The sequence below is a fragment of the Chenopodium quinoa genome, unplaced genomic scaffold (assembly GCF_001683475.1).
Source record: "Chenopodium quinoa cultivar QQ74 unplaced genomic scaffold, ASM168347v1, whole genome shotgun sequence".
In the NCBI taxonomy this organism is placed as follows: Eukaryota; Viridiplantae; Streptophyta; class Magnoliopsida; order Caryophyllales; family Amaranthaceae; genus Chenopodium; species Chenopodium quinoa.
The window spans coordinates 378,088-387,655 of NW_018742733.1; positions in this window are offsets into that span (position 1 = coordinate 378,088).

A 9,568-nucleotide genomic window follows, 5' to 3' on the forward strand; every position below is an offset into this window, starting at 1 on the left:
TTTTGGTTTATGATGAGTGAAGTAGATGTATTTATCTTTCTTGATGACCATATTTTGGAGGAAGAATTTAATTCTTAAATGTCATGATGAAATGAATATAATTCTTAAAAGGCACAAGCTATGGAATGACTTACAAGATTCTCTCCCCCTGACAATACTCCGTGGCTTTTTTTGGGTGATTTGAATGAGGTAACTAAACCTTCAGAAAAGTCAGGTGGGCTGAAATTTAAGCAATCTCAATGTGCTGACCTTAATAATTTAGCCAAGGCTGCATGCATGGTCGATTTAGGGTTCTCTGGAAACCCTTTCACTTGGCACAATGCTAGAGAAGGTCTGGAGCTTATCCAGGAACACCTTGACAGGGCATTGGGCAACTCGAGATGGCTGAATACCTATCCAAACACTCAGGTATCGCATCTTGCTCAAACTTATTCAGATCATAGTCCTATTTTAATTTCTTTATTTGATAAAAGTAGAGGTGGTCCTTATCCTTTTAGGTGTAAGGCTGCTTGGCTTGAACATGAAGAATTTTCTTTTTTTTTTTGTTAGAAATTGGGATTTACATAGCTTTAATTTTATTAAAGGTAGAACTGAATTTCTTCATAACATTAAGAGGTGGAATCATGATATTTTTGGTAACATTGCTAATAAGAAAAAAAAGATTGGTGGCTAGGATTGATGGTATCCAAATTGTGCTTGCTAAAAATTATTCATCTTTTTCTTGTTAATCTGGAAAAGGAATTGCTCTTTGATTTAAACCATATTTATCATATTGAAAGAATTATTTATGCTAAAAAATTTGGTTTAGATTGGAGGAAAAACGCTGACTGTAACACTAAGTATTTTCATTTAATTGCTAATATTAAAAAAAGTAGAGGGAAAATTTTATCTTTACAAGATAATGATGGCAACTGGATTACTGATTTAATTCTTTTAAAAAATATGGCTAGAAACTATTTTTTAAATGTTTTTCAATCTGTAGATATTGACTCTGATCTTTTGAAAAATTATCGATTTCCTAAGGAAAATCAAACCTGCTCTCACTCTAGCTTCCTGTTACCTCCTACTTTAAAGGAGATCAAATCCGTTCTTTTCCAAATGGACCCCATTAAATCCCCGGGGCCAGACGGTATTCAACGTATTTTCCTTCAGAAACATTGGAGTTCTTTAGGTGCTTCTATCACTAGCTTTATCTCTGACTGTTTCTCTAAGGGATCGATTCCTTCTGCTATTAATGATTCCTACATTTACTTAATCCCTAAATGTGACTCTCCTATTTCTATGAAGGATTTTAGGCCCATAGGCTTATGTAATTCTATATATAAGCTTATCACCAAATGTATCTCTAATCGTTTAAAACCTATTATGGATGATCTCATAAGTCCTTTTCAATCTAGTTTTATTCCTATTAGGTCTATAGAAGAAAACATTATTATCATTAAAGAGGTAGCTCACCATTTTAATAAGGCTTCTAACAAGGCTAATCTCATGGCTCTTAAAATTGATCTTTCTAAAGCTTTTGATAGCCTAGAATGGGACTTTATCAAAGACACTCTTCTTAGTATTAACCTCCCCCCTAATATTGTTAATCTAATTCTTAGTTGTATTTGTACCCTTAAGATTTCTCTCCTTTGGAATGGAGAAATTACTGTCTTTTTCTCCTACTAGAGGAATTAGGCAAGGCGACTCCTTATCACCTTATATTTTCTTATCACCTTATATTTTTGTCCTTTGCCTTGATCGTCTCTCTTGTATGATTCAGGATAGGGTTAATAATGGCACATGGAAACCCATGAAAATTGCTAAAAATGTCAATATTTTTCACTTATTTTACGCCGATGATGTTTTTCTTTTTGGAAAAGCATCTTCTGAAAATATTAATAATATGATGGAAGTACTTGATCATTTTAAGAGTATTTCCGGGCTGTCCATTAACATTCTTAAGTCCTCGGCTATTTTCACTAAGAAAATGAATCATAATGTTAGAAATTCTATTTGTAATATTTGTAATATTACTAATACCACCACTTTTGGTAAATATCTGGGTATTATTATCTCTCATAAGCGCCTAAATCAACTTGATTATTTCCCTCTCCTTGACAAAACTTGTTCTAAAATAAAAGGTTGGCAAGCTAAGCTTTTAAGCATGGCTGGGCGATGTACTCTCATTAAATCAGTTCTTAATTCCTATCCGGTTTATGCCATATTGCAAACCAATATTTTACCGGTTAATGTTATCAATGATCTTAAAAAAAATGCAAAAAATTTCTTTGGAATAGAGTTAATCGATCTAGATATATTCCTAGAACAAATTGGAAGGTTGTTTGTGATCCAATGGCCAAGGGAGGCTTAGGAATTAGAGACCTAAAAAGGTGGAATTTATCCTTCATGGCTAAACTCGGATGGAAAATTCTAACTCAAAAGAATAAGCTTTGGATTGAGATCCTAAAGAACAAATATCTTAAATACTCTAATTTTTTAGACTATATTCCTAAAGTTACAGATTCTGTCATTTGTAAAGATATTTTGAGAGGTAGGCACATCCTTAAAAAAGGTATAATTATTAACATAGGTAATGGTCAAGACACCTCCCTTTGGTTCCACCATTGGATCGGTGATTGCCCTATTTATCTCATTCCTAATATTCGCGTTCCTGACTCTAAAGGCCATTGGCGCGTTTCCGATATAATTAGGAATAATGAATGGTGCTTAGATAGTATAATTCATCTTATTCCCCCTTCTTTAGGCTCTTTAATATTAGCCTACCCTTTACCTAAACTTGTTAATGTTCCTGATAAATTGAATTGGTCTCTTCACAAAAGTGGTGCTTTTACTATTAAATCGGCTTACAACTCTAGTAGTCTTCCTTCAAGTCTCAACTCTTCTTTCCTTTCTTCTTTTGCTTGGAAAAGTCTTTGGAAAATCAAAGTCCCTTATAAATATAAGATGCTCCTTTGGAATTTATTCAGGGATATCCTCCCTGTTGGAAGCTATCTTATGAAAAAAATCCCTTGTTTTGACCCAATGTGCATGAGATGTGAAGCCTCTCTTGAGGATAGTATCCACGTTTTTAGGGACTGCCCTAACTCATCTGCTTTTTAGTTTTTTGATTTTCAAAATTTTTTACTCCTTTAACATTGATTTGCATCGTTTTTATAACTCAAACTTTACTGGCTGGTTGGACTTCAATCTTACTAACTCTTCTTCCTGGAAACTGTTTTTTCGGTTGCCATATGGCACCTTTGGAACACTAGAAATGTTGCCATCTTTGAACAAAAAATGATTTTTATTCATTCTACCTTTAACAAGTTTTATGTTGATTACATTTTTTGTTTGAGAATTAATCAGGCTCCTCCTACGGACTCTCCTTCCTCTTCTGTTGCTAAGAATCCTAGACTTTGGGCTCCTCCTCGGAAAGGCTATTACAAGCTTAACACTGACGGTTCTTGGATATGTATGGACAATGCTGGAGGAGGGGGTGTTATCAGGTGTGAGAGGGGCATTTGGATAACAGGTTTTGCTACAAATTTAATGCTATGACTGCCGCTTCTGCTGAGCTTTTGGCCATCAGAGAAGGTTTGCTCTTAGCTTGGGATAAGAAGATAAAATTTCTTGAACTTGAGACAGATGCTGACAGCTTATCTAAGATGTTGAAAGATCCTAAGTCATTCGAGGATGGGGACTTGGGTAACATAATTTGTGATGTTGCTACCCTCTTAGAAAGGAATTGGAAGGTTACTGTCTTTCATGCTAGCAGATCGGTTAACTATGTTGCTGATAGGTTAGCTATGATGGGAAGAACAAAGTATAAAACGGGTGAGAAGGTGCCTTTCTCCTACCCACCTCCTGAAGTGTACCAGACATATGCCATGGAAATTCCAGAAATGCAGGATCCTTAGCTCTGATGTGCTGCACTCTCGTGACCATGCTTATCTTTTGAACTTTATCTTGTTTTATGCTTTAGTTTGTGTTCTTATCTTTTGTACTGGGATAAACTATGATGTTTTGGAGTGGTTTTTTATTACCCTCTATCTATCCCCCTTTTGTTCTGATGATTTCGATCATCAGATTTATTATCATCTAATATAATGATATTTCCCCTTTGTGTTAAAAAAAAGATAGATGTTTTTGACAAAATATTGATTCATTTTGTTGGTTTAAATGTGTCATGTGATGTTGTGGTTAAGCAAACCCAGTTATGACGTAATTATTTTATTTCATTGGTGTTGTCATATAATTGATGTTTATTTATGTTTTAATTCTCTCATTTAAATCCAATGTGAAAAGAATAATTTATTGCTTGATTAAGTGCATATATGTTTTCATAGCACACTTTCCTTAGGAAATATGAAGTTTTTAGCAACTTTCATTGATGTTTTTTCAAGATGTTGCTATGTTTATTTTAGTGTATTCTAAGGAAGAAGCCTAGACACATTTAAAATCTACAAAGTGAATAGTAGAGTTGCAAACTGATGGAAAGTTTAAAAGTTTAAGAAACTATATAGAAGGTGAATACTATAAGCCAAGTTATTCCAATCTAGAGGTTTAGTACATGAATCTACCGTGGAATTTACACCATAACAAATTGGTGTAGCGGAAAGGAAGAATAGGACACTAGAAGCTAGAAATGCTTAATTCTATGTTGTCATATTCGATTTTAAGTGATGGATTTTGGGGTGAAGCCGTTTTAATGGCATTTACATATTAAATCGTGTTCCCAAGAAAGGGAAGGATGTTACCCCATATGAGCTATGGTATAAAAGGAAACCAAACTTGAGTCATCTTAAAGTTTGGAGTTGTATGACAATTGTAAATATGCCGAGAACCTAACGTAAAAGTTAAATTAGGTGAAAGAGGAGTTTGATGCATTTTATAGGATATGTGGAACATAGAAAATCCTATAGGTTATATGTAATAGAGCAAAATGACTTTTGGTTGGTTCATACCACCATTGAGTCAAGGGATGCATGGTTTGATGAAAGGAGATTTTTCTTCAATTCCTAAATCAAAGGATGTAACTCCGAATACCAATGCTGAAAGTTTTGATCTGATCAAGGGGTGGATAACCAAACTCATTTAGAGGAGGAATTTACATCATCATCACAACTAAGGATAAGCAAGAGGGCAAGGAAAGGAAATTTTTTTTGGCCTGGATCGGATTTTCATGTGTACTTCGTCGAAGGATCAAGGGATGAAGTTTCACTACAACATCCATACATTTTAATGTGGAAGATGATCCTTTAACATATGATGAGGCTATGAAGTCTCGGGATGTTCCATTTTGGAAGGAAGTTATTAATGATAAAATGAAATCTATCTTGGGAAACAATACTTGGATTTTAGCTAATTTACCGCCTAATTTAAATCAATAGGGTGAAAATGGATCTTCAAAAGAAGTTGAGGATTGAAAGAATTGTTAAAAGGTTCTAGGCCCAGTTAATGGCATAAGGTATATGCACTTGTAACTAGAATCTCAACAATTAGATTGTTAATTGCATTTGCGGCAATTAAAAACTCTAATGATCCATCAAATGGATGTCATGACAGTGTTCTTGAATGGAGATCTAGAGGAAGAGGTTTATGTGAAACAGGATGCCATTTTGGGCATAAGAATAAAGAAAGAAAAAGGGAAGTTGATCTTGTCACAATCTCATTATATTGAGAAAGGGCTCAGGAAGTTCAATGTTAATAAAATTTCGACCTTTCTTTATTCAATACCTATGGATCCTAACATAAAGTTATATATTACCTAGTAATGTTAATGCAGTTTCACAACTGGAATATGCTATAATTATAGGATGTTTGAAATATGCCATGACAAGTACTAGGCCGAATATTGATTATGCGATTGGTCAATTATAGTAGTGTAGACACCCATTTGTGTCTCCCCAAAACCAAACCCAGTGATGAGTACCTTTCACGTCGAATCATAATCGAATGAAGTGAAAGTGTGGAAAGTCTAGTGTTGCGGATAGTTTTAATTTCTTTTCTTTTCTCTCTGTTTTTGAAAATCTATTTTAAGAAAAAAGTCAATCCAGTTTGGTTGGTCCATGATATGGGTTAAATAGTAGTGTAGTTGGATAGGGCTTGAAAAGAGCTTTCCAACGATACATTATAAGCCCAATTCCGATGAATATTGAGGAAGTTATGGTCAAATTACTAAACTGGGCCCGGTTTGAACATTATATGCGGCCCAATGATCTAGGGGAGGGCCTAATATGAATTTATCATTCCTAATGCAATTAGGAATGGTTTTAGTCTTCTAGATTCTTCTATAAGGTTCTTTTCATTCCTAATTCAATTAGCATTGATAAATTAACTTTTGTTGACTTTTTAGAGTTTGAATCAGAATAAAAGAGTGTTTTTGAGGAAAATACGATTTTATCCTCCTGTACGGTTAATTTCTATTTGATTTTAGAAAACGCGTCAAAAACTTGATTAGCGCCTAACGCCGGCATTAGCGCCTGGCGCTAAGCGTGGCGCCTGGCGCCAGCATTAGCGCCGGGCGCTAACTCTGTTTTTTCACGTCAGAACTCTAATTCGATTTTCTATCTTTTTGGCTGATTTTCTCTATAAATAGCCTCCTAAAAACTCCGTTTTCAATCATCTACAATCATCAATTTCCATCAATTCTTCTCATCAACTCTCATCAGGAAATTCTTGATTACTCTTTCTCTATCTCTCTCTCTCTTTCTCTTTCTCTCTCTCTCTCTCTCTCTCTCTCTCGCTCTCTTTCTAAACCAACCCTTTTTACAAACACAATTCCTCATACATTAGCACTAGACACACCTAGCATTGTTCGAAGTTGCCTTTGTCCTAGACGTGAAAGGTTTTAATTTCTGAGGGTTTGGTCCCAAATTTAATTTCAACTATTTAATTTAATTGTTTGATTTTATATTTTCCTTGAAGTTACTAACGCGTGTATTTTGTTATTAGAAAGAGGTACGAGGCATCCAAGCAAGTGCTTTAATTGTTTAATTGATATTATGATTTAGAAATCATGTCTAGGTTGTTATTATAATTCCTAATGTCATGTTAGGGTGTTTTGATCTTCCTAGTATCATGTCTAGGGTAAAAAATAAGTTTCTTAAATCAATTATGATTCCTGCGATGCTTCCTATTTTCTTTCCTAATATTCATGTTAGTATCATGTTAGGGCTAAAGCTTTAATTTTTAATGTTTAGTGACATGCTAGGGTTTGTTATTAATCCTGTTAGTATTGTGCATAGGATCTTGCTATTATTATTATGCTTTAACATGATTATGTTAATTATGATTATAATTGTTATAATAATTATTATGATTATTATTATGTTGCTTTATATTTATTGTTATTGCTTGATCACGCCTTTTATGCATGTTTAAAGGGATTTGGTACTTGTAATCATGCTTAATTAGATAATTAATAATCTTGTTTAGGGTTAATATGATTATAATTCAAGTGATCGCCAATAATTATTTATTTGTGCATTAATATTCAACCAACATAGATTAAACAGGTTTAGGGTAAACCTATTGATTGCATGTTAGTCAGAAAGAGCACATGAATACGATCAGAATAAAGTAGAGGCCTATTATTAGGGCAAGTTTTATCTCTTTTAGGTTGGATTTGTACCTTCATCCCCGAACTACCAGTCATGGTTCAAGACCTATTTGAGTTGATGATCTCCTGGATCGTTAAGGGGTGTAACCTTCACCTCGTGAACGGTTTACAAGTTCCTAAAACTTGTTGGCGACTCTTTTGCTCTATCTTCCTTCCCTTTGGACGCCACCATACTTTAGTGTATGATCACAGTGGGGTTCAAGCTAGGGATAATGATTGAAATATTCCCTACAGTTTTTTAGCGACTCCACTGGGGAGGATTTCTATTTTAACTCCTGAAATTTATTTCGGCAATGATTTAGAATGAGTGGATGAGACTCGAAAAGTTCTAAGTATTTCATGTGCGTAGTTTTGATTAACATTATTGTCATATACATAAAAAAGATCTCATTGGAAAGACCATCTGTAATGAGTTAAAACATAGGATTTTTACACGTAAAAAATTTGAGGAATACCTTTCATAACTAGGATCGAAACAATGCTGCGCGAAACTGGAAAATTTTATCGAGCACAGAAATCTGCTGAGGCATCGAGGAACTAGCGTCAGAAAACAGAGTCTAGCGCCACTTATTTGACTCTGGCGCCAGGCGAAAGTCTCTGTCGTCAGGCGCCAAAGCCAAATTGTGGCACCGGCCTCTATTTGCTGGTGCCAAATTCTTCCAATATCGAGCCAGAAATATGCGTTCTAATTTTGACCACTTTTTAGCACTGTTTGCTCGATCCTACTTCCTGATTGAGTTTTTCTCACTTTTATGAAACCCATATGTGTTCTACATATGGACATAACCCCCTGGGAATTCATGCTCCATCTACCTGATTGAACGCTCTGAGCAACAAAGGGTACATCCGAGAATGTTGAATTCACTAAACCATGGAAGCGAGTTTTTCTAAAACTCGCGGTGTCCCATCCACTCGCGCCAACCCTTCACGGTTAGGCTTCCGCGCGGTGCATCCGGACAATTAACCATGGACCCTCTATCGACTAACCCATATCTTGAACTTTAGAGAACTAGATCCATGGTTAGGTTGCAAACTCATTGCATCATGTTGTGCCTACTTGATTAATCGTGCATTATTTGTTGTGCATACTCTATGTGTTCTTCCTAACCGTTTGTTTGACTTGTGTTAAGATAAAATAAACTGTTTAATGGCTAAAAAGGACTTTGCTTAATTAATTAATCTTGGTAATTAGAGTCTAATAATCTAATCAGAGTTGACTTAGTACGACTTTAGGCATACCCTGTAGAGTAATAATACCGGAAGCAGTTCCAGATCAACGTTCCAACACTGGCGCCGAGATTTGGACTGCAGCGCCACTCTGTGGAGTGTAGCGCCTGGCGACAGCTCTGTTGTCTGGCGCTACACTACACAGTGCGGTGCCAGTCTTGTCGTTTTGGCGACAGTTCGGTATATTTCTCGAGTCATCACTTTGTGTTTGATTAAACAGTTTTCTAATCAATTCTGTTAATTATACCTTGTTAAGTCATTAATTGAGTCTAGTCACATAGTCTAGCCACATGGTCATGACACGAGTTTTAACATGTCACCTAAACTCACTAGTCTTAGCACACACTTTGAGTATATGTCACCATGACCGTGTCTTAGGTTCATGCATGAGTCGATTTTTTCCGTCGTTTGAGTTGGGGGTACATTCTATTCCTAATTTTCCACATCTCTCCCTCTACATGCTTTCTCCATATCACCACTTTCATTTTTCTACCTACTTCCATGCATTGCATGCTGAATAAAGTTTGAGTCAAACAACTAACAATGAATATCCCCAAATTCCTTTTCCACAGTACTTGGTCAAGGAGAGAAGGGCGATTAATCAAGGATAACCTCTTTATTCAAGTCTTACTTTTTGATGAACCGATTCGTCAAAAGAGGAAGGCTAAAAAGATAATGGCAACTCAAGAGGAAGTTAATGAACTTAGGAGCCAATTGACTGATGTGACTGAGGTGTTA